Consider the following 22,361-nt stretch of genomic DNA (forward strand, 5'->3'; position numbering starts at 1 on the left):
TTAAAAAACATTTTGTTATTACCTTTGGAGTTTTTGGCTAGCAGTTCTTCAAACTCCTCTTTGGCTTTTCTTATTACACTCTTGCACTTAAGCTGGCAGTGTTTGTGCTCCTTTCTATTTGCCTCACTAGGATTTGACTTCCACTTTTTAAAGGAAGTCTTTTTCTCTCTCACTGCTTCTTTTACATGGTTGTTAAGCCGCGGTGGCTCTTTTTTAGTTCTTTTACAGTGTTTCTTAATTTGAGGTATACATTGAAGTTGGGCCTCTATTATGGTGTCTTTAAAAAGGGCCCATGCAACTTGCAGGGATTTCACTTTAGTCACTGTACCTTTTAACTTTTGTTTAACTAACCCCCTCATTTTTGTATAGTTCCCCATTTTGAAATTAAATGCCACAGTGTTGGGCTGTTGAGGTGTTCTTCCCACCACAGGGATGTTGAATGTTATTGTATTATGGTCACTATTTCCAAGCGGTCCTGCTATAGTTACCTCTTGGACCAGCTCCTGCGCTCCACTCAGGATTAAATCTAGAGTTGCCTCTCCCCTTGTGGATTCCCGTACCAGCTGCTCCATGAAGCAGTCATTTAAAGTATCGAGAAATTTCATCTCTGTATTTTGTCCTGAAGTGAAATGTTCCCAGTTAATATGGGGTAATTGAAATCCCCCACTGTTATTGGATTCTTAATTTTGATAGGTCTTCAACTCTTAACCTTTCACTCTGAGTGTAAACTTCTGCATTTGAACCACACCATGTATCAGTTGATCACATGCATCAACGTGATTTATTTCACATCACTAGAAAAGCAAACCCACATTTCAGGCCGTTAACATTACTGAACATTTTTAAAATGGAGATCAATTAACTTTTTTTGTTTGCTGAAGTGTTATGCAGCCCCAGGCCTCACTGGTAAGGCCTGATCCAGGGCCCATTGAAGACATTGGACAGACTCCCAATTGTCTTTGGATCAATCAGCTAATGAGGAAAGGGTACTTATTGAAAAACTATGCCTGCAGCCTGATGCACTTGTGGTTTTGTGGTCAGTGCTCTGAGCTGTACTTCTGCCTGTCTGGGTTTGGTTCCAATGCTTTTGGTGGATTTACTCTGCCTTTACATTGGTGTAAATGAAATTGAGTCTCTCTGGCTATGTGAAATGTGAAACCAGGGTGTTCATTCCCAGAAGGAGGGGGATGGCTTGTGTTCCACAGTAGTGCCACACAAACTGTCTTGAAGCTGAAGTCAGTAATAAATCACTTAAGCTGTTTATTAAGGCTCCAGTTTTTCCATAAAAACCATTCAGAGGGGAACAAGGTAGTAAATCCTCCCCCCTGCAGGTTTTGACATGTGGCTATTGGGTCTCATTCCCCCTCCCCTCCCCCCGCTTCCCCAGCTCCAGAAAACTGTGGTATAAGCAGGGCTGCAAAAATACGTATATGTTCATGAGCTGCAGGGAATACCCAAGCCCGTGACTCTGCAGCAGGTGCACTTAGTGCCTCCTCCTCCACACTCCATTCCAGCCACTTCAGTAATGGCTGGTGGACATGATGGATGCCAGTGGCTGCAGACAACACTACATGACTCTTCTGAGAGGAGTCACAGGGCAGACAGGGCTGGTTAGTGCCACGCATGGTGGTGTTAACAAATCCACAATTGTAACATAGACTGTCATTGGTTCTTCCTTCTGCTCTTTGGTCGGTCCCATTATTAGCATGTTCCTTTTGTGATGCAGAGAAGATTCTAACAACTATTCAGAGGTGGGAAACTTCCTACGTCGTCAGCTTGTGGCATGATCCTTCTGCGATATCCTACAGTTTCGGTCCTGTCCATGTCACACAGCATATGCTGGAGGTGGCAGGGAGGGGTGCAAAGCAGATATACCTACATATTATTGTTAGTAGTAGTAGTAGTATTGGATTACAGTAGCACTTAGAGGCCCCAGCTGAGATCAGGGCCTCAGTGAGCTAGGTACTGTACATTCAAATAGAGAGACTCCCCACCCTTAAGGTCTCACAGGCAGACAAATGGTGGTGTGGCGTTCAGTAGTCACTCAACGACCAGGAGCCTAACAGGGTTCTTCTCCGTTCAGTGTCTGAGCTCTCACTGATCAGCATGGCATAACATGAGCCATCATGGTTCCAGTTGGCTCCTGCCATTGCCTCTTTGCCTCAGTGTGACTTTGAGAAATGTCACTTCTTCTCATTTACTGGAAATGTCATATCCTTGACTTTCCCAGGCCTATTCAAAATTGTACAATCAATATCGGCAGAGTTTAGGATTGCTGGCCATAAAGCAGGATCTGATGTATCAATTTCGGATGTGCAATTTTTCTCACTGCTGTTTCTGTCATCATGCGAGGCAGATTTTTCTTCATCATTACTCTCCTTTTCATGTGAGCCATATTCTTCTTTATCATCACTCTCCTTTACACCATCAGGAAAACTGGATGATTCTCCATCACTTTCCTCACAGTTCCAGTCCCTATCTTCAAATAAATTTGCTAATTCCTTAGTAATAGGACTTCCATCATTTATGTATCACTCCTCAATTTCTCCTGCACTGGGAAAATCGCTACTGCCTAAAATCCAGTCTATGTTGTTCTGTTTCAGATGTTTCCCCTTCAAATTTGCCCCTTGTTGCAAACTATATTGCAACTGAGATTTTCACTTTCTAAACTGAGCTTCTGAATGCTTCTTCAGAGGCATCTTTTATTTTCTGTGGGTGAAAATAGACAGTATTAGGGAGAGCAAAAGTCATAGAAAATCATCAAACAGTACATGTTAAGCATGGCAAAAGAAGTAACAGTATTTCTTTTATATTGTTGTGCAGATAGGAGTTTGATAGATATCTCTGGCATCTCATTAAATATGTCCTTTATAAGTGGCTACTTACACTCTTCACGTTTTAAAACACAAGTACACTTTCACAATTACACAATAAAATAAGGTTCACAATATCGCAGCGGGGCTCTCACTTCACTTCATTTCATTCTTATATCTCACTAACTTATATGCCCCACCCCTTATATACCCATGAGGGCATGGCTGACAACATTTTAGGAGATTTAGGAAAATGTAGTTCTCAGAAAGTCTGGAAGTTTCCACGAGATTCTATAAAGGTCCAGAACATTTTAGGAGATCCATAAAAAAAATCCACATACAGAATACCTAAAACACTTTACTTCAAACATTCTATTTTCCCTTTGGTCACTAATAACAAAAACAGATCCCGAGCCTGGTGTCTTCCAGCTCCAGCACCCCAGGCAATTGTCTGGGTCACCTGCCCCTAAATCCAGCCCTGCCTAGTGTACCCTTTATGGGCGTGACATGCGGGATCATATTGAAGGTCTGGCATTACCTTCAGCTACTTGAGAAGTGTGAATAGGGCCCAGCAGTGTCCTCTGAGCAGGCCATGCCCGAATGCTATTCAGAAAGGATCTTTCCCGTAATGGAAAGTATAATAAAGACAAAGGCTCTTTTATGATGCTTTCAAAGTTGTGTTTTGACAATTATGTTTATGATATGCAATTACAGTTTTCATGCACAACTGTGATTCACCATTAGCCTGCCAGGCCCAATTTGTGTTCAGGGTTATGCATACCACAGAGATGAGATAAAGATGTCTGCAGATATAAAATCAATACAGCGAGGACTTATTGCGAGGTAAAAGGGTGTGTGTGCAATGTTGTTTGTTTGCCTGTTGCAGGGTAACAAAAATTCACCTTTTGTTGAACAGAGAATCTAACAGGATGTAAAACAGCTAGACAACTTGTCTCTAAATAAGCTAGAGCACTCCTGGCAACATCCTATCCTCTTAACCCCATTGTTATTTCTTTAAGCAGTGCTGCATATCCTTGATCACGCAACTCCACCCTCTCTAGCCCCTTATAGAGAGTTCTCAGCTGAAGACCCACTTTGTGCAGTAAACCTCTCTGCTTTGACAACCTAATCAGGCTCATGACAGGTCAGCAATAGTGATGTGGTTAAAGGAGGCTCTTTGACAACCCTGGGAGTCTTTGGCCTTGGCTACACTGGTGCTTTACAGCGCTGCAACTTACTCACTCAGTGGTGTGAAAAAAACACACCCCGAGCGCTGCAAGATACAGCGCTGTAAAGCGCCAATGTAAACAGTGCCGCAGCGCTGGGAGCACAGCTCCCGGCTCTGCAAGCTAAACCCCATCAGGATGTGGAGTACGTGCAGCGCTGGGAGAGCTCTCTCCCAGCGCTGGCGCTGCAACCACATTCGCACTTCAAAGCGCTGCCACGGCAGCGCTTTGAAGTTTCAAGTGTAGCCATACCCTTTAGCTAAAATTCTACAGCTACACTGAAGGGAAGATTGGGGTGATTTCTCTGCCTCTCAGGCAATTTGTTCCCTCTTTGTATACTGCTGAAATGACTGCTAGAAATGGCCTATCCCTGAGGCGCATATACATTTCTTCTGGAAAGCAGTTTTTGTGTTTTTAGGATGATATAGATTGCCCCAATGGCAGGGATTTTCCAAAAGTTTCCCTGGTCCCTTACAAGCTAGTCACTTTCACTTCCTTCTCTCCTCACCATCCCCCATCTCTCCTTCCCCTTCTCCCTCCCCACAGTCCAAACGATCCAAGCTGCAGACTTTGCTAAGTTATACCCGTATACTCAGTACATCATTCAGGAACAAAGCATAAACATTTCCAGCAAAGGCACTTGATATAAGTTTGTTTGCCAAGTGCGATTGCCTTCTTCATTTATGGTGATGAAAAAAACAAATGAATAGCTTCCCCTGTTTCTTACGCTTCTTCGTTGGATGATGGCCACCATCTTGGCTGGTACATTGGGGATAGAACCTGGGTCCCTCCAGAACTAATACCTGAGGTGCAATAGCTAGAGAACCAAGTCACCTTAGCTGCTGCTTGTAACAAATGATATCCTCTGGGGATCAGCACAGCGGGGGGACTTGTAACACGCGCTCCCCATTGGGTTGCATCTGCACAGCCCTGAACAAGGTACAAGGCGTTTTATCACATGTTAAGAGGGACCATTCTGCAGAAGCCCATTATTCCAGTATTGGCAATACATTACTGGTCAGCACATGAAGAGGAAGCATTGACTGAGCACCCAAGTATTGCAGAAACATGTGCTGGGCTGCAGGGACTCAGTGTCCTGAGGTGCTTTCTTGGAGAAGAGATCTAGTGGCACTTTTGCAAAAGGAGGGGCAGTTCTCCCTCTGCGACCCCAGTATTGTGCCAAGTCCACAATGCAGTTCCCAATCCACTCCTGTGCAAACTCTACAGCTTATTGGACTGACCAAGCACAGGTCCGATTCTAGCCTTTGCCTCAGCAGCCACATGCCATGCTTGCAACACAGAGAGGCTGTAAGTGAACCATGAGGGGTGGGATAAGAATTCCTGCAGCACAGGGCTAATATTAGTGTCCCTATGCCCTCCATCATCCCACCAGCCCTGGCAGAAAGGGGCGTGCCAGAAATGGGAAGATGAGTAGCCATAGCATTCACTGCCCTCAAAGATTTTAGACTGCAGTGCAGCCTCCAGGCAAAGGAGCGGCAGCCTCAAGTTAGAGCAGCTCCTGAGGTTGCTCTGACTTAGAGTGGGAGAGGAAGGGGTCACATCTCACATTAGCCCAGAGTCTGAATAGCTCAACGATGGCATAAAGCCATCTTTGCTTCCCCTACCCTGGGCTTTCTGGAGACACAGCTAAAGGATCTGGCCCTACTATTAGTCGCAATGTAGTTGACACTTCCCTCCTGGCTGACAGCATTTTAAAAATCAAGTACAGCATCACTGACTAACACATCAGGCACTGACCCCATGTTTATTTGCTTTCTCCACTTACAGGACTGAATAAGGAATGTTAATGGGAAATTGTTTAAGCACAACTGGCAAAAGTCAAACTCATGAATGAGGGGTCTTGGAACAGTTTTGTTTAAAATTTTCTTTTTTCTTCATAAACTGAAATCAGGTTCCCTAATGAAACCTCAGGCTTTCAAATCCAGCCTAACTGCATGATTGTTATCTTTGTCCTGAATAAACAAAATACTTTATACCTACTACTTGAGGCCCGGCCTCCCCTGATATGCTGGAGAAAGTGGTGACATTTGAAATGCTGCTCCCTGCACAAAAGCAGATGAAAGCCAAAAACTGTGAGAACATGGCTGTTTAATCCTTGCTGTTTTCTCAGACTGCAGGGTGGTAATGAAACCTGACATATCTTATTGCCATCCCTGGATGGTTTCCTGATTGCAGGGCCATACAAAAAATAACCTAATAAAGCAGAAATGGGATCACTCCGGAGATGATGGGCCTGAGCCTGCAATGCCTCCATCCTGTAAGCAGCCCCATTGCCTGCTCATACATGGGAGGATGTGCAGAATCCTGCCTTTGTACTCATACTAATAACAAAGGGCTTGACTGTTTGTGCCACCAGCTCGAAGGGGTGGTACAGAGTACCCTGGAGTGGGGGTTCAGATTACACCACCAGGAGGAGCAATGGGAAGATTATAATTCAGTAAACATAAATCCACAAGTGCTGCTCCTTGAATAGGGCATGCATTTCACACCAGTCATTAGCCTGGCACCCAATGTTCCCCTTGCCATTGCTGACCCTGCTCCGTGGCCCATTGCAGAAGGGGAAGGCATGGCCCTGCTCCAACCCATCCCTTCAGGCTGCCTTGATCCACATGGACAAGTGGAAGGGTACGGTCTCCAGAGTGTGGAGTGCTGCTGTTCGGGTGACCAGATATCCTGATTTTTGGGTCTTTTTCTTATACAGGCTCCTATTACCTCCCACCCCCTGTCCCGATTTTTCCCAGTTGCTGTCTGGTCACCCTAGCTGTTGTGTGCTGCCATTGAGCAGCGGTTGCATGAAGGGAAGCTTTTTGCATGCCCCTGCTATCTGAGCAGCACAGAATCTGGCCACAACTGGGTAACACACCCATAGCTGAGTTAGTTCTGACTCCCCAAAGGTTGAGTCCTGCTCCCATTGCTCAATAGGAAATTCATTGAGGAGCAGGCAAGACTGGGCCACAGTTTCCTGTTGAACATCTCCTCTGCATTAGTAAAAAAGAACAGAACATTAACTATAAACATGCACTGATATGCTGGAGCTAGTGCGACATCTTCTAGACACACATGGTTCCAATTAAGGTTTATAGTGGCAACAACAAAATGCAGTGACTCCATTAAGCTTGTGTGCTTCTTGAGAGTTCAGTACAGGTTTTTGGTGTGTATATGTGTTTAGGGTCCAATCCAATGCATGTGGGAGCCTTTTCATTTACTCCATGTCCAAGACTGTGGCGATGCTGGGAACTGAATGGAAGTCTTCTGAGTGGAGTGCCTGAACTATAGCACTGTCTTTCTTCCGCAGTAAATTGTGATTGGGAACCAGTAGCATGCCTGATTATTCTGATGACTGTTCAGAATTTGTCTATAGCATTAAGAAAGAGGATGGGTCGAAAAGAAAGTTTAGGAAAGCCTGTAAAATCCCTCTTTTTCGTCTTCCTATAATTTTGGAAGCTAAATGGGTTTTTTTTTCCTCCATCCATCCTGTTGCATTCATATTGTTGTCACACTTATCTGAAAACCAAAATGTATCTTAAATCCAAGTAAGCTACGTAAGCAGCAGCAGCAGCAAATCTTATGGGAACTACACCTCATATTGTGTTACACTCCAGTGCCAGACCATGAGCTGGATTGGTATTACACAATCCAGTTTGCTCGGCTGCTGGGAAGCAGTATTTTTAATCGCTAGCAAATGGTGATGTCTGTTAATGAATAACATCCAGTTCTCAAGAAACCACAGCCCTTTTATGACCTAAAGACTAAATGCCCCTGTGCCCTGGCAGGTGGTCCGTATAACTTGTCTTCACACCAAGAGCCCAACTCTGCCAGCCTGTATTCATGTGAGCAGTCTTTGCTCGTGAAAATGCATTTACATTGCTGTCTCTGGGACTGCTTACATGAGGAAGACTTGTGGCATCAAGCCCCTCTAGGATAGCCTCATATCTCTTTGGTTACACTTTAAAGCCTCATGCACTGACTTTTCTTTCAAAAATTGGATGCCACTTTGCCCAATACCCTGGGACTGTTCATTAGTCAGTAGAATTGCTCCCACTTTCCTCCTAACCAGGCACTGAAACTTCACTGAGATTCAAGTACTCACCCCATAATGAGAATTATGTTTTCTCACTAAATTCCGTGGCCCAATCAGTGACCTCTGTCTTTTTAACACTTCAGAGCCACGTGTCTTTTGGCATCCAAATTCTATTCAGTTCTGGGTAATAAGCCTTCGTTTTATTGTTTTCTGCTGTATCTTTATTCAGGATAAATAGTAAGAGAAAAAGAGCTGTGTATCACATTGAAAATCCAGCTCTAATAATGATTGAATGCCCCCTCAGGGGTGTATAAGAAGTCAAAGACAACAGAAGCACCAATTATGAAGCTCTGCACTTGGTTTACTGCTGGGGGAAGAAAAGGTTAATTATCTAACAATAAAGCAACTGGATTCATTGAGAGTGGGTGGGTGAGGGATTGTTCTGCTTCATTCTGAAACAAACAAGGTTGTGATCTATGATGTTAAAACATTGGAGCTGAATAGGGAACTGTCCAGTGTAATCTATTGCGCACAGGCAAATCAAACTGCATTGCAAAAAATTCTTGACCAAAGTAAATGGGCTATATACCGTTTTTTATTAAACCTAGTCTGGTTACGACACAGGGCATTAAAACCAACAGGTGCACAGAAGAGTCAGACATTCTCACGCTCATATTAGTTACTCACGTACAAGTACATGCACAAGATCAAATGACTTACTGTAAAATCACTAGAGATAAGACCATGCCACCAGTTTGAACCCAGTGTTGAGCTTTCCTAAAGCAGCCGAGTTTCAGTTTTCCTTTTATGGATATAGGAGCCAATTACAAAGTTTCAATCTGGATACAAACCTCCTCCCCAAAGATCTGTGGTGTTTGGATTCAGGGTTTCATTCTGGGACCTCCTTACTATTAATCTTATATAAATTAGCAGTTAGCAAACCTCAAAAGATTTAGAGGTTTGGATAAGCACCATGGATGGGAAGTGAACCCCCCAGCTCCACCCCTGCAGCCCGAGGCCCCACCCCTGCCCCCCCACCGGAGGCATAGGCCACACCCCCATGGCTGGAGGAGCCCTGCCAGCCTCCCCCAGCTTCCCCAAGTCGCTGGCCAGCCCACCCCAGCTACATGGGCCAGTCCAACCCCTGGGCCACTGGATGGCCTGAGCACTGGGTCGTCGGTTGCCCTGAGCTGCCCTGGCCACCCCGGCCCCTGGCCGCCAGCATGAGCCCCAGCTTCAGGCTGCTCACTGGAGCTGAGCCCCTGCCAGCTTTCTCCAAGGGAGAAAGGGTGGGGCCTCAGGACAGAGCATGGGTGAGGGCACAGCCTGGGTTATGGGAAGCTTAGCCTCCTCTGGCCTTTGATACCTGCCACCCACATCCAAAAGTACAGGAGCAAGATTCACCATTGGGAAGGCAATTTGCATCCTATTGCACCCATGGGGACAGCTGTGCTAGGGGAGGAAAGATTCACCACCAGGGGTTCTGACATGGGAGCCCGTCAGGCACCGCTGCTGAATGAGCACATCGCCATATAGCTTAACCTTCTTAATCTGCCCCACTCATTTTGAGGGCTGAGCCAGACACCTTAGGACAGGGGGTCTCAACCTGGGGGTTGGGACCCCTCAGGGGATTGTGAGGTTATTACATGGGGGGTCACGAGTTATAAGCCTCTACCCCAGGTCCCAATGCCTCCAGCATTTATAATGGTATTAAATATGTAAACAAGCATTTTTAATTTCTAAGGGGGGTCGCGCTCAGAGGCTTGCTGTGTGAAAAGGGGTCACCAGTACAAAAGTTTGAGAACCACTGCCTTAGGGTTTCACAGAGAGGAGGGGTTCCAATTGATTACATTTGAAGAACATGGTGGTGCACTGATTAAGCAGTAATTCCTGGGACACGGGTTAATAGTTAGAGCAGGGGACTGGGAGTCAGATGTCTGGGTTGTATTCCTCTGTCACAGATGTGAGTTAAGCCTTTAGTGTGGTGCACAGAGCCTGGAACAGGCCCTCTATACAGGTGCTTCGTTCCCCAAAGTGAAATGTCATTTCTTGCACGGAGCAAATGTTTTAATGTCCAAAAATACCTTGTGCTTTATAGTATCTTATACGTGAGCTTCTCAAAGCACTTCACAAGCATTCGTGAATTCCCACAGCACCCTTCTGAAATAGCAAGGGGAACTAGTTTCATTCTCATTTGACCAATGAGGAAACTGAGTCACAGAGATGGTCACATAACCCCCTCAGGATCACATAACAAGTCTGCGGAAAAGCTGGGAAGAGAAACCAGATCTCCCTGACTCCAAGTCACATGCCTTAACCACAGGACAACTCTTCTGCTTAAAGAAGCAGCTTCAAAACCAACAATGAACTGACAAACAGAGCTTATGTTTTCAGTGAACATTGTGCTAAATATTTCTGTGAACAAAAGTTGGATTTATGTAACTATCCTTGCACCAGGCTAAAAATGAATCCCACTGTATCCTTATGTATGTTTGCCATGGGCAAGAATACAGAGATCCAAAATATACTGACTATAAGGGCAGAATTTCAGTAACTTTTAGTGTGTGTAAGAGGTGTCCCTATTAGTATACAGGAGTCTGGAGTAGATGGTTTAAGTCGCTTGGAGTAATTCCTTTGTTAACCCTTTCCCCCTGTGACCTGAGCCTCAGTCCTCCTGTGTGGACTTCAAAGAATGCACAGTCAGTTCCCATGGTTTAAAAAGATACCAGCTGGCTTTAGCATGGCCTTTGTAAGCCTGGTTCATCTGCATAGTTGGCTAGCAGTGGCAAGGCTTAGTGTAAACCTGAGAGACTTTAAGGAACTTGGCTAAATCTGGAGTTTGAATACAGAAAGTCCAGTAGAATCAGGATCTCCCTCTCTCTCCATAATATGTGTCTGTGCACAGTATAGACGAGCTAAGTCTTTGAGTTCTGGGGCTGATATTCAGAGGTGCTTCAGTAAGAGCGGCAGCTGTCTAGCATGACTGAAAATGTATCTTGTTTTATTTAGGAACCCCCCCAACAAATGTAGGATCTAACTATAGGCAGACAATGCTGCTTTTAACGTTTATGAGCTACAAAATTGCATCATTCAGATGTAGTTTCTGTAAATTTGCTATACAGAGGCAAAACCAGCCAGTCCCCCACTTCCTCCAGCGCTGACGCAGAGTTTATTTACCACATCTGAGCCTTGTCATTTGAAATGTAATATGTATTTGCTAATAAAACTCAGGAAATTTGGGGGATTTTTTTTATTTTGCTGATGGCTAGAAGCAACATATTGACATGTTCTGTGCAGTGTCTGAGCGTAAACGAACACTGGAGCTCTTTGTTCATGGGATAGTTTCTTTTCCTTAAGAGACGCCTTCATTATAACAGCTTGTGGTACACGTTCAGGAGCTTTATGAGTCCTGCCCAGTTGTTGTTTTTCTTCACAAGTGGCTGCAGGTTTAACATGCTGTAGCTGGAAGTGGGCAAGTGAATTTGTGAAATGTTGGCACCTTCAATTATTAATACACCTCTACCCAAATATAATGGGCTCCTCGGGAAACAAAAAATCTCACCGCATTATAGGTGAGACTGCGTTATATCAAACTTGCTTTGCCCCCTCTTGTTCCTTGTTCCCTGACTGCCCCCTCCAGAGGCCCCTACCCCTAATCACCCCCAGGATCCCCCCTGCTCCCTGTCTCCTGACTGCTCCGACCCCTGTCCACGCCCCCCACCCCAGGCAATCACTGGCAGCCTGACTCCAGCCCACTCCACTCCACCACGTCCAAGCTGCGGTGCTCCACTTTCTGCCCCCGATGAGTGCGGGGAGTTTGGGGAAAGAATGCCCCCCTGGCTCTCACCTGTGGTGAAAAGTGGAGCAACACGGCCCCAGCCCACTCCGCTTTCCTTGCCCTGGTCCCAGCCGTGTCACTGGGGGGGCGTGACTGGGGAAAGGTCCTGCACTCTCCTGTGGTGGGAAGCGGAGTACCATGGCTGGGAGCTGGTGGAGTGGAGCTGGCTGGAGCTGGGCTGCTCTGCTTCCCACCGCCGGTGGGTGCGGGGAGGTTGGGGAAAGGACTTCCCCCTGTACTCACCTGTGGCAGGAAGTGGAGCGATGTGGCTGGGAGCTAGCAGAGTGGAGCTGGCTGGGGCCGGGCTGCTCTGCTTCTGCCACTGCTTGTGAGTGTGGGGGGGATCCTTTCCCCCCAGCCCCCTCCCCCAAGTGACACAGCTGAAGCTGGAGCGAGGAAAGCGGAGTGGGCTTCTCCTGCCCCCCCCGCCAATCCCCAGGGCCATTCTGGGACTGCGGGGCCCCCAAAAGTGCCCTCACACAGCTCCTGTCCCCCAAACCCTGGGGCGGGGGGAGCCTCTGGCCGCCCCTGAGACCCTCTGCCCCTTATCAAACCCCTTGGCCCAGGCCTGTCCCGGCACCCTTAACACGCTGCTCAGAGCAGCGTGTCAGAGCTTTACCGCCTTGCATGCGAACCCGCGTTATATCGGGTCACGTTATATCAGGATAGCAGTGTATTTAGATATAGCAATGGTAGTTGCAATGAGAGAAGGCTGGAATGGGATAGTTATACAAGAAAATAGGTCTGTTATTGCATGCTATTATTTAACTTGGTATATCTTCCCTCTGATATGGGAAATGCTTTGGAGTTATATACATACCACTGCTAGACTCCTGCGAACTACATATTTATATGCAGAGTGTACATGGATTTGAATGTAAGGTTCCTGTTTAGGTCCTTGCTTCTGAGCTGGCAAATGCATGGGAAGCATATTCAGCCCTTTGGAAAGGGAGGTCCTTGTGGTGTTCTCTAAATACCACACAGGGTAGCTCAGGAATGTCTTCACATGTTCAGTAAAGAACTACGTCCAGTGCTCCTTGAATGGAAGGCTAGTTTGGTCAACATAGGGGTAAAAAGGAAGACAGGAAAGTTGTGGAGATTCCTGGGGCTTCCAAAGGCACTTGAAGGAGTGAAATATTCCCCTGCACTCCTCATCCCAAAACCCACACAAAACTATGTACAGTGTGGGATGCTACTTTTACCTTCCTTCGGCTGCAATGAAGGCAGGGAACATGAGACCACATATCTTGGCTTTACTAAGATAGTCCCAGTTTTTCATATAATGTGCAGGTATTCCAAGATATTTTGAGACTCCTGAAATGACCTGGCTTTTCATTGCATCAGTTAAGATCATCACTTTTTGAAATATGTTGTAAAAGGCGCAGCATTTAGTTAATGTTTGCCAGGAAAGCACCGTTCAGTGGAATGAATGTTGACTGTTTGGGAAGAGAAAAGTCAGATGAGTTTAGATCCTATTCCCAGCTCTTTTGCTCAAAGTGAATCTTAACAACAATTGTTCGGTGTTGCGTGCTAAATTTATTCATGGCATGCAGTCTGGGATTTTCCAAAAAGCTGTAGGGGAGTTACGTGTCTAGATTCCATTGATATTCCATGGAAGCTGGATGGTTCAATAATACCCTTAGGTTATGTGACAATCTCAAACTCTATTACTGGAAAAACTCCTCCAGTCTCAGAAATATGTCCAGTTGCGGCTGAGTCAGAGATTGGCAGGAGAAGCAATAACATGGTTTTTCAAATAAAAGATTCATAGGCTATGTCTACACTGCAATTAAACACCTGTGGCTGGCTCGCGTCAGCTGATTCGGGCTCACAGAGCGCAGGCTATGAGGCTGTTTAACTGCACTGTTAGACATTTGGGCTTGGGCTGGAGCCCTGAGAATTCAGAGCCAGGCTCCAACCCAAACTGGAATGTCTGCACCACAATTAAACAGCCCATAGCCCACACCCTGAGAGCCCGAGTCAGCTGACATGGGCCATCCTCAGGTGTTTGATTGCAGTGTAGACCCATCCATAGAGTGTAAGGCCAAAAGGGACCATTGTGATGATCTAATCTGACCTCCTGTGTACCATGGTCCACAGAACTTCCCCAAAATAATTCCCTGAGTGTATATTTTAGAAAAATATCCAATCTTGATTTAAAAATTGTCAGTGATGGAGAATCCACCACAACCCTTGGTAAATCGGGTCAATGGTTTATTACTCTCACTGTTGCAATATTATGCCTTATTTCCAGTCTGAATTTGTCTAGCTTCAACTTCCAGCTATTGGATAGTACTATATCATTCTCTGCTAGATTGAACAGCCCATTATGATATATTTGTTCCCTGTGTAGATACTTATAAACGGTGAACAAGTCACCCTTTAACCTTCTCTCTGTTAAACTGAATAGATTGAGCTCCTTAGTCTATCACTATAAGGCGAGTTTTCTAATCCTTTAATTGTTCTCATGGCTCTTCTCTGGACTCTCTCCAATTTATCAACATCCTTTTTGAATTGTGGGCACCAGAACGGGACAGAGTATTCCAGGAGTGGTCAAGCCAGTGCCAGCTCCAGAAGTAAAATAACTTCTCGACTCCTTCTCCTGATTTGCCTGTTTCAGTGCCCCAGGAGCACATTAGCTTTTTCGGCCACAGTGTCACACTGGCAGCTTATGTTCAGCTGATTAGCCACCATTTAAGAGGCACTGCTTCCCAGGATAGAGTCCCCCATTTTGTAAATATGGCCTGCATTCTTTATCCACATTTACATTTGGCTGTATTAAAATGCATATTGCTTGCTTGCACCCAGCTTACCACTCTATCACTGACCTGTCCTCTTCACAATTTTTGTGTCATGTGCAAACTTCATCAGTGATGATTTTATGTTTTCTTCCAGGTCATTAACAAAAACGTTAAATAGATTATGGCCAAGAACCGATCCCCGTGGGACTCCACTGGAAATAGACCTACTCGATGATGAGTCTCCATTTACAGTTACATTCTGAGATATATCAGTTAGTCAGTTGTGTAGTACTGTCTCATGGCTCTATAAAATGTTGCCACATACTTGTCTCCGTTTTTGATTTTGAAAATCTGGTAATTTAAATGATAGCTCACTCGGGGAAAAGCCTCAAGTGAGTTATTTAGTCCTGCCTCTCCCAGGAGTGAGCCAGTGTGTATAAAAGCCACATCTGACCAACACCCGTTTTGTGTATTCTTTATAGTACACTTTTATAATAGCTATTTTTGCAATTAGCAATTCAAAAGCAACGGGGAACAAAATAGAAATGCTGTCGCTTCCTTATCATCTCTGCCGTCATTGCAGTCCAATAAGGATAATAGAAGCATCCTACATTATGCGTGATCTTTTGTGGTAGGAGGTGGAGAATGATGGAACTCTTGCTTTGGCATCTCCACAATCTGCCTTTTTCCCCCTAATCTTGCTTACTGCTAGGTAAGGATACTCACTACCATGAGTAGTCCTGTTGACACCAATGGAACTAAGCCAAGTAAGAAGTGTTTGTGTGATGGCCACCTTTTTGGCCAACATACTGGGGATTGAACCGGGGACCTCCAGAGCGAAAAACATGAGCTGCTATAGTTTGAGGTAAGGAGCCATAGTTCTGTAATTTGGGACTGTAACAAATAATAGCCACAGAGGGGGATCTGTAATGTACACCCACCAGTGGCTAGGGAACTAAATGCATTGGGAAGAGGGGAAAAGCAAAGGAGGTGAGAATTGGAGAAGACTGAGAGGAGGACAAAATTAATGTCAAAATTTCCACATCAGCTTGTGTGTTCAAATTCTTGGGTGCTTTTTAGAACAAAATGTTTCCGATTCTCCCATTAATTGTTCTTTCTTATAAGAATCATTATTGTTAATGTAACACTTGGTTATATAGCGTTACATTACTATAAAAGATCTAAAGTAAGAGTTCCTACCCAAAGGAGCTTATAATACAAACCAATGGACAAGAACCTAGGGGGAGCTCTGGAAGGTACTAGTTCAGGATACAGTTTTGTTTGTTGCAGTGACATCCTGATTGTCATGCATTAGCATTTGGAAAGTTTGTAGAAGCAGTGAGTTTTCAGAAGTGAGGAGTGTGTGGATGCCTGGATGCAGTGGAGGGGGCATTCCAGGTGTACGGGGCAGCATGGGGAGAAGAGAGGGGGAGAAGTAAATGCAAGGAGGAGATATAGTTCATTAGTGGAGCTGTGGATGAGAGAAGCAAAACCAGAGACATAAGCTGGGTGTGTTGGGCAGTATTTCCTCCCTAATCATCTATCAGCAAATGACAATGGGTCTGATTCGCCATTTTCCTAATGCAGTGCAGTGGTTGTAAAATGCTACTGAATCAGAAAGGTACCATTCTGCAACTACTTTGCCCTGTTGTAAATAACTACACAAGGTGCAAGGCAACAGAGAATCAAGCCTGCAGGGGAAAATCTTCACTATCTTGTATCCTGGTAAACAAACTGCTAGCACTGGTATTCTCAACAAGTTTTCAGATGAAAGAAGCGAATTAATTTTTAACAGATCTAATCGCATTCTGCATGGACATGATCAAAAACATTTCCCAGCATATGGTAGCAATAAAACTGACTTTGTACGACTGGGAAAGCAGTGCCCCTCTGCAGAGCGTTACTAGAGTCAGGCACGGGAAATAATGTCTGAGTCACCAGTTTAAATCAAAAGCTTTCTGTTCAGCACATCGTGACAATATTCATTTGACTCTTGTATTTTTAGACTATGCTTGTGCCAGCTCTGAGCCAATTACTGAGCTCCGAGGGCCTGATTCCCCACTGCCTTAGTCCTCATTTAGTCATTTAGATCTGTGCAAAGTGAATGTAAAGCACAATCAAATCAGAATTGTATCTTTTAATGATTTATACTACAGGAACGCCAAGGCCAGGACACCATTGTACTAAGTGTACGTGTAGCCAGAGTGAGAGACAATCCCTGTCCCAAAGAGTTTACAAGCTATATAGACAAGACAGACAATGAGTGGGAGGAAGGCAGTACTAGTATCCCAAGTTGACAGGTGAAGAACTGAGGTATAAGACTTTGCTCAATGTCACCCACAAACTATGTGATAGAAACAAAGCCAGATGTCCTGGGTCCACAGCCTTAACTACAAGACCATCCTTCCTCTCTAAACTCACTTTAAATAGATATCTATGACAGCACAAGCTGCAAGGCAGCAAGGAATCAGGCTCCAGCTGTCGCTGCTCATGTGAAATGTTACAAATGTTAATAGGGCTCAGCTTAAGGCTGTACATTGGTGACACTACTAGCTTTGACCCACCGCCAGATCAAGGATCTGACTCAGGACTTGTCTACACGGAGCTGCAGTGTGCTCTACAGGGTGTGAATGGCAGAGTGCTCTAATGTGCTGTGCTCTGACTGCCCTGTGTAAATGCAACTGGCATGAACTAAAATGTACCTATTTGGGGGTTAAAAAAGTCTTGTTTGAAATGGGACTACATCAGCACAAATGAGGCACCTCTTAGTTCATACCAACAAGGTTTACACAGGAGCAGTTAGAGCACAACACATTAGAGTCTTTTGTAGATAATACTGCGGTGCTGTGTAGACAAGCTCTACACAAGTAAGGCAAGTATACTGTAGAAATACATAAGAATGGCCATACTGGGTCAGCCTAAAGGTCCATCTAGCCCAGTATCCTGTCTTCTGACAGGGGCCTGTGCCAGGTGCTTCAGCAGGACTGAACAGAACAGGGCAATCATCAAGTGATCCATCCCCGTCAGCCACTCCCAAAATAATAATGGTTCTGTCATATGAAGTAAGGGAAAGATATAAAGACTGATTTTGATTCCCCTTCCACCAGCATGATGCCACTGAGTTTAGCAGAGTTACTTCTGATTTATGCTAGAGTATATGAGATCAGTACCAGAAACTAGCATTCTGTTGTTACTAGAACTGCTTGGAAATGTTCAGAGTGAACGGTTTTCCATTGCAAAATGCTGACTCGTTGAAAGCAAAACATTTCACAGAAATGTGTCAGTTTTGAGAAAATTTCATTCACAAAGAGAAATAAAAGTATTTTGACAAGGTCAAAATGGAAGGTTTCCATTTTCTGTTTCCACATGGCTTTTTTTCAATTTCTTAATTTTGTATTATATAAACATTTTTTAAAAATGTTAAAATCAAAACATTTTGATAGACATGAAAAAAACATTTTTCTACAATTTTGTTTCACAGGAAATGTTTTGGTTTTGTTCTGTTTGAGGATGATTTCCCCCACCCCCCAAAATTACTGATTTTCCAACAAAATGAAAAACCCAGTTCTCAGGCATCTCTAGTGTGTATTTTTTACCACTGGGCCTTACTCTGCCAACTCTCGTACAAGTCAGCGGGGTTACTGTATTCAGAATGAGTGGATCTGTTCAGGATCTGTCACCTTACAAAATGATACCACGTTCAAGCACAAGTATGACGAGTCGAGTTAGCAGACATAATGCTCATGAATAATAAATAATAATGCTGACTTGAAGAGGAGCTCTGTGTAGCTTGAAAGGTTGTCTCCTTCACCAACAGAAATTGGGCCAATAAAAGATTTTACCTCACCCACCTTGTCTCTCACAAATAACCAGTCAGGGCAGACCACGACAAACTGTGTTAATGTCATGATAGCTAGTGGTGAGTATTGCAGTCTTGCCAACATTCACAAGTGAATCCTGAGTCTTCTGATAGCTGGTGTTTTTATTAAAGACTCAGTTCCTGCAGTTAGGTTAATATGTGAGAATCTCAGGTGTCCTTACTTTTTCTTTTCTTTTTTTTAAGTGTAACAGGGTGTGTGCTTCCCCTTGCAAGTACCACAGGGGCGTGTGAGCAGCCAGTCCTGCCTGGGGAAAAGCTCAGCAGGTGGTGCACAGAATCATGAGACCCAGCTGGGCAGCATCAAGTAACTTGGTCTGATGACTACCAGCTAGAGAAGGCAGAGGAAGGCCTCAGCTCCATTAGGGGAGACTGAGACCAGAAGAGGGCTATGAGAATGCATTCATCAGTTCCTGTAACTACAGAGCAGGCTGCAGGCAGTGCAGTGGAGGATTGCATAGGGGCAGGAGGCCATGTGGACATCCCTAGGCTGGATGGAGGCCCTGGCTACAAAACTGCCAGAAGCAATAGGACCCACAACCTGTGCTAGGACAGGACCATGGCTTTATGTTTTCACTCAGGGCTGACAAGAGGAGGGCAAACGGAGAACAATTTCACCGAGGCCCTCAGCTCAGGGGTTCCCCCAAATGGCTGTAGCATCTGTGTAAATAAAATGAAATGGGTGGGATTGTGGTCTCTGTAAACATGCTCTACTGGGGCTCCAAATATATCTCAATGGGCCTGTTTCACTCTACATTTTTCATCTTTTGTGTTGGACAATTATCAAAGCCCTAACTGAGGCAAGGGCTATGAAGTGAGTCTGGCCTATTATTTTCCCCCAAGCTGGTGACTGGGCCCACCAGGCTACAGTAAGTTTCCAGCCTGTAGGATTGTGAAGAAAAGCTTAGAAACATAAACCACAAAGGCTCAACAACAAGAAAGCAAATAAAAAGAACCCAACATTTATGACTTTTAAAAATCCCATGATTTTAAAACAAATCTCATGATTTTGGGGGCCTGACTCATGATTTTTGAACCCCTGGGCTTGGCAATGCTGGGAGTGAGTCCTAGTCCTATTTGGGTCCAATTCCAGACACAATATGGTGCACAGCTGCTTTGCTGTGCAGTTGTGACATCACTGAAAAGGTCCAATTACACAAAGCAGGTGGGGCTGGCTGAGGAGAGAATAGGACCAGGACACCCAGGAAATGCACAGAATCAAAGCTTTTCCTGGAGAGCTGGGCTGCTATGCAGCTCGTTTGAAATTTCCCTTTCACGGACAGAACTCCAAGCAAGAAGAGCAGGTAATAATTTCCCTGCTGTCACAGCTGTCCCTATCGGTGCCAAAGGCTGTGCAAATTTCACCCTCCTGTCTTGCACATGCTGGAGAAGATCAAATCCTCTCCAATTCTAGAGCCTCAGTATAAAACACTGATCTATAGTTAGCTGAGAAGGGGAAAGCACTCTGTTATCCTTGTACTCATGCTGACAAGCATTTTTACTGAAGAATCAATGTAACCAAAAGCAGGTGGATTCAGCAGGTATTGAATGCTTAGCAGCGGAAGGCTGGAGCTGATCCTGATGGGCGACAGAAGTGAACATGTATCCCAAATGTGCAGCATGAACAACAGAAGACCTGAATCCTGTATTTCAGTTTAGAATGCCTCCTACATGCCCAAGAGCTCCAATGAAATATATGTCCTGAAAGAGGGGAGGGGCAGAGCTGTGTTTGGTGGATTAACCTTCCCTCTTTGGTTGGCTGAGATTTGGAAAAATAATTGTAACCACACAATTCCCACTGAAATTAAATTTCAGCCTATAGAAAATCCCAACCATTCACTTTTGAGTGAATGCTGTCTTTTGTATCCAAATATCAAGACTAAGTTTGTCTGCACAGGACACAGAGCTTGCTCAGGGGTCAGCCTGAGACAGTGGAATCGTAGAATCATAGAATATTAGGGTTGGAAGAGACTCAGGAGGCCATCTAGTTCAACTCCCTTCTCAAAGCAGGACCAACACCAACTAAATCATCCCAGCCAGGGCTTTGTCAAACCAGGCCTTAAAAACCTCCAAGGATGGATACTCCACCACCTCCCTAGGTAACCCATTCCAGTGCTTCACCACCCTCCTAGTGAAAAAGTTTTTCCTAATATCCAGCCTAGACCACCCCCACTGCAACTTGAGACCATTGCTCCCTGTTCTGTCATCTGCCACCACTGAGAACAGCCTAGCTCCATCCTCTTTGGAACCCCCCTTCAGATAGTTGAAGGCTGCTCTCAAATCCCCCCTCAGAACTTCCCAAGGAACTCAGGACCATCACAAACCTCCCCATCTTTCTTCCCTCCTAGTGCAAGATGGACTTCCTTAACCTGGTCTTCACTAATAGAAACAGAGAACACCATGTACAGATATTCTAAACTGCCCCCACCCCCCCAAAAAAAACTCTACCAAAAACAAATACTTCGCTGAGCACATGCTTCTCTGCCTGGGGAGGGGATGAGAGAAGAAATCACTCATGACAGATGTGTAGTCACATTGCTTAAAGCAGTGCTGGAAGGTGCTCAGTGATGAGCGGGCATAAGAACCTATGTAGAATAAAATTGAAATCCATCAAAAGAACTTCTTTTACAGGGATTTTTACCCACCCAGTGTTTTCTGAAAGAGCTGGGTGAACACCACAAGCATTTCCCATAACTATTCATTCAATTTCACTTGGCCAGGCATATATACTTCTGTGCTTGCTTTTTACAGATGCTTACTTTCTCAAAGTTACATAAACATAAACAATGTTAAATATTCCCATAGGCATCTGTCTAAGACCAGAAATAAAAACAGAGCGAGGGCCTTACGATGTCATCCACTGAGAGCTCATTTTGCCTTTTTTTTCTATATGCCAGAGAGAAAAAGAAACCAAGAAAGAAAACTGATCCCAGTACTTTGGAATTGGCACTCAGCAGGCAATACAGAAGATAACCTAGTACTGTTGACTAGAGTTTGCTTGGGAAAGGACTCGGTAAGAGCCTTAGCTTTTAGCTCCAAATAAATAAGAAAATGCTAGCTTGTTTTCAGCATGGATAACATAGGCTCATAGATTTTAAGGCCAGAAAGGATCATCATGTCTGACTTCCTGCAGCACAGGACTCACTCACCCCCTCCTGTAATAGTCCCATAACCTCTGGCTGAATTACTGAAGTCCTCAAATCATGATTTAAAGACTTTAAGTTACAGGGAATCCTCCATTTACTCCAGGTTAAACCTGCAAGTGACCCATGCCCCATGCTGCAGAGGAAAGCAAAAACACCCAGGGTCTCTGCCAATATGACCAGGGGAAAATTCCTTCCCAACCCCAAATATAATGATCAGTTAGACTCTGTGCATGTGGGAAAGACCAGGACTCTCCCCATCTAATGTCCCATCACTGGAACTGGAGATATTTGCTGCTAGTAATCACAGATCAGCTACACGCCATTGTAGGCAGTTTCATCATACCATCCCCTCCATAAACTTATCAAGTTCAGTCTTGAAGCCAGTTAGGGTTTTTTTGCCCCCACTACTTCACTTGGAAGGCTGTTCCAGAACTTCACTCCTCTGATGGTCAGAAACCTTCACCTAATTTCAAGACTAAATTTGTTGATGGCAAGTGTATCTCCATTTGTTCTTGTGTCCACATTGGCAATCAATTTAAATAACTCCTCTTCCTCCCTGGTATTTATCCCTCTGATGTTTTTATAGAGAGAAATCATATCTCCCCTCAGCCTTCTTTTGGTTAGGCTAAACAAGCCAAGCTCTTTGAGTCTTCTGTCATGAGGTAGGTCAGAGGTCAG

At 44.7% G+C, this 22,361-nt stretch overlaps 1 long non-coding RNA gene across 2 annotated transcripts in view; it reads right to left on the minus strand.

The window, feature by feature from the left end:
• Positions 1–625: 625 nt before the first annotated feature.
• The window catches only part of LOC115652988, a 61,515-nt gene continuing 39,779 nt past the window's right edge, over positions 626–22,361 (minus strand). For both annotated transcript variants that reach the window (XR_004000815.1, XR_004000810.1), the window contains one exon: positions 626–2,709. This is a non-coding gene — a long non-coding RNA (uncharacterized LOC115652988). The remainder of the gene's footprint in view (positions 2,710–22,361) is intronic.

Source organism: Gopherus evgoodei, chromosome 1 (assembly GCF_007399415.2).
Source record: "Gopherus evgoodei ecotype Sinaloan lineage chromosome 1, rGopEvg1_v1.p, whole genome shotgun sequence".
Lineage (NCBI taxonomy): Eukaryota > Metazoa > Chordata > Testudines > Testudinidae > Gopherus > Gopherus evgoodei.